Source organism: Phascolarctos cinereus, unplaced genomic scaffold, assembly GCF_003287225.1.
Source record: "Phascolarctos cinereus isolate Bilbo 61053 unplaced genomic scaffold, phaCin_HiC Scaffold_4;HRSCAF=312, whole genome shotgun sequence".
NCBI lineage: Eukaryota > Metazoa > Chordata > Mammalia > Diprotodontia > Phascolarctidae > Phascolarctos > Phascolarctos cinereus.
The window spans coordinates 639,164,879-639,168,595 of NW_027555847.1; the positions used below are offsets into that span (position 1 = coordinate 639,164,879).

General features: G+C 43.7%; 1 pseudogene; it reads right to left on the bottom strand.

Moving 5' to 3' along the window:
• Positions 1–1,694: 1,694 nt before the first annotated feature.
• On the bottom strand, positions 1,695–2,509 carry LOC110216061 (ubiquitin thioesterase OTUB1 pseudogene; annotated as a pseudogene).
• Positions 2,510–3,717: the final 1,208 nt, after the last annotated feature.

The window sequence follows — 3,717 nt, forward strand, 5'->3', positions numbered from 1 at the left end:
CAGAAGTCCATTTCTCTTCAATTATTTAAAAAAAAAATTCCTAAAGACTATTTCTTCAAATTTGAATGAAAAAATTAGTTTTACTTATATACATGTTATTTTACTGTCCTTTTTCAGCAACTAAGTGGTTCACATACAAAAAAGGTAATACCTTATGATCTGGCTAAGTGGCACAACAGATAAAGAATATGCCCTGGATCTAGAAAGAACTGAGTTCAAATATGGTCTCAGACACTTACTAGTTAGGTGACCCTACACAAGTCACTTAACTTCTCTCTATAAAATGGGGATAATGATAATACCTACCTCTCTAGGTAGTAAGACTAAAATGAGCTCTTTGTAAAGTGCTTTGCAAATCCTAAACACTATATAAATTCTAGTTATTATTAATTATTATTATAACTGGAAGGAACCTTAGAGATCCACTAGTGAAATCTTCTCATTTAAAATATAAAGAAACTTAGGCCCAGGGAAGTTAATTGACTTGTCCAAGGTAACATGGGCTCCCTTTGGGGTATGTGATTAGATGATAGAGGAATTGATAACAAGAGATTTGAGAGTCAGAATGATAAAGTATAAAGGCTTCATGAGAGGATTTGATTAAAAAGATGGCCTGAGTGCCTAGCTCTGCCACCTACTACCAATGTAAGTCACAACCACTTTGCTATTCATTTTCCTCATCTGTAAAGTGAGGAGGTTGAAGTAGATGTTCTCCAAGTTCCCTTCAGTTCTAATTATTTGGTAATATGAAGACTCACTTCACTGACCTGATATGAGAAAAGTGCTTTGCAAACTTCTGATTGCTCTATTACAGTTGTCAGTTATAGTTGCTGCTGCTGCTGCTGCTGCTGCTGCTGCTGCTGCTACTACTACTACTACTACTACTACTACTACTACTACTACTACTACTACTACTACTACTACTACTACTACATGTTTCACATTACCTTGGAATCCTCTGATACATCTAGGTTCAGAGAAGGATGCTTTGGGAGGCAGTGGCAATTATGCAAATATAGGTCAAGTCCACATTCAGTTATTTCTCTACTAATAGACCAGAAAAGCTTTTAATTAAGGCTGAATGGAAAAGCAAATGACATGAGAAACCTCCTTCATACACAAACTCTTCCACAGATTCACATGTTGTCTTCAGAGAAGGAATCTTTCCTAGAAAATCTATGCTATTATGGTAACATATTGGCACCATGTCCTGGATTAGTTGGATGGCTCCCAACAGCATGGTGAACCTTACTGCTGCTCCACTCTGCATCTGTAGCTTCCAGTCTCCTCCACCTCTAAAGCTGATGTTGACTGCTTTTCTGAAAAGTTACTGTTATCATTTCCTAAAGATGTTATCTACATCTTCATCTCCACTAAGCAGTTGTCATTTTATGCTGCGGTCATTATTGGTGTTTCTCCTTCAAAGAGAGTGCTCTTGCTTCCCGCTTCCCCCCCCCGCCCCAAGCATCCCCTTTAAGAAACTAGGCAAGGCAAGGTCATGGTTGACAGGGAGGGGAAAGGGAGATTGAAATATCATTTACAACCACAAAAAACTTCTGTGCATGGCTACTGGCTTTTAGCCAGGAGGTGGGGGGGAGAGGGAAGGGCAGGACTGACCCTAGCACTGGCAGGCAGTGGGGGGAATGGAGGGTGGGTGGATGAGGGGGGAAGGCAGGGCCCGGGGCGCTGAACACCTATTTGTAAAGGATGTCGTAGTGTCCAGGCCTGTACAGCAGATACACCTTGGGCTCGGAACCCTCAAGGAAGACATGCGGGTGGGTGGTGCCGCCCTCACCGCGGTCCATGTACTCCACCTGGATGGAGACGCCGAGGGCCTGCGCCAGCCCCGTGATGTGGACGTGGTCACTCTCCTTGCACATGGGCTCCACCTCCTGCTCACAAAACTCCTTGACCGTCTGCCCCGCCTCGATGAAGTGCTGGAAGAATTTGCTCTCCGCTGCAGGTAGCTCGAGGTGAGCAGCCGCAGGTAAATCACCAGGGAGTCGCAGGTGCTCTGGTCATTGAAGGAGGCCAGCAGTTCGGCCACTGAGGTCTGCTTCTCCACCTGCTCGATCAGATCCATGAACGTGCTGTGGAAATCTTCAATGACGAAGTCGGCGAAGCCCTGAGACACGAGGTCCTCCTTGCTCTGGGCAGAGACGGCTTTGAACCTCTGCAGCTCCTTGCTGTCTTCCAGAAGAGTCTCCAGGTGGGAGAACCCAAAGGCTCGGTAGAAGCAGTTGCTGTCGGGCCTGGTCTTTCAGATGTGGGAGTATTTTTTGTTCAGGTCCTTGATCTTCTGTTGATAGATGGAGTCGTCTTCCGCATACTCCCTGTAAAGCACTGAGAGCTTCAGGCGCTCGGAGACCAGTGGATTCTGAACCTCAATCTCTTGCTGAATTTGGTCCTGCTGGGCCATGATGGCTTCATCATAGTCCAAACACTTAACTCCCTCAGAGTCTCCTTCCAGTGGCTCGGGCTTCTGCTGCTGAGGTTCCTTTGCCGACATCTTTAAACAGCATGTTGACTGCCTAGACTACATAGATGCAACTGCTCAACGTCTTTTTAGCTCTTACATTTGTCAGTTCCACAGTCACATCAGGTTGGATCTCCTTTTCTCCAATACTACTCACTACCTTCCCTGAACAAAGGTAAGTCTCCTGGGACCCCTGGATAGTTAATTGCTGGGAATAAATTCTTTCCAACTCCTGCCATTCCTCTGACAGCTTCAGTGATCGTATAGACATTACCTTGAAGATTTAATACAGTTCAGGGAGAAACTTAGCAACGCTGGAAGAGAAGGGGATGAGGGCCCAATGTCTGCGCTGCTAAGCCAAAGTCGCTGTCCCTTTTTCGTTAATGCCGTGCCTTTTAAACCCCGTTCACTCAGGCTCTCAACTGATTGGACAACAATCAGTCCCTGCCCAAGTACCACTTAATGGTTACTTATGGAGCCACCTGGCTACCAGTGGATGTAAATAGTAATCGTTTCTCTTTTTGGCCAGCATTCCCCTCCCCGTTTGATTTTTTTTTTTTTAATTAGAGGGGCCATCCCTTGACTCACTTCTTAAAGAGACCTATTCATTGAATGGGAGACCTCAAAAAGACCTTAGCTTAAAAAAGCCATTGTCTCCCACTGTATCTTGGGCCGTCTCCAATTATCCTGATCTATATCTGGCACTGGACCCACATGGCTCTGGAAGAGAAAGTGAGGCTGATGACTTTACACAGTACTTCCTCACTCAAATCCAGTTCATTTGCAAGTCAGGTCATCATCTTCCTGGATGGTTCTCTTTGAGAACAAAGGACAAAACCACAATATCATCCCCAGCAGGAGTATTGGTACTTTCATAGATTATCATAGATTTAGAGCTGGAAGAGACCATAGATGTCTTCTAGTCCATCCCCTTCACTTCAAAATTAAAGAAATTGAGGTGCTAAGAAATGACTTGCCCAATGTAATAGAGGCAGAGTTAGACCTGGGATTGGAACCCAGTTCCTCTAACCCTAAATCCACTGATCTTTTTGTGATTTAATATTTAATATTCTTAGCATTGTCGATATTATAATTCAATACTTCAATCTTTGACTATTTCTTCAGTGTGAATATTCTTTCCACCAATGAAAATGGCAACATTTCTTTTATTTGGTAAAATGATCTTTTGCAATTACTTTGCCAAAAATTTAATCTCCCTATAACCAACTTAATCATAAAGT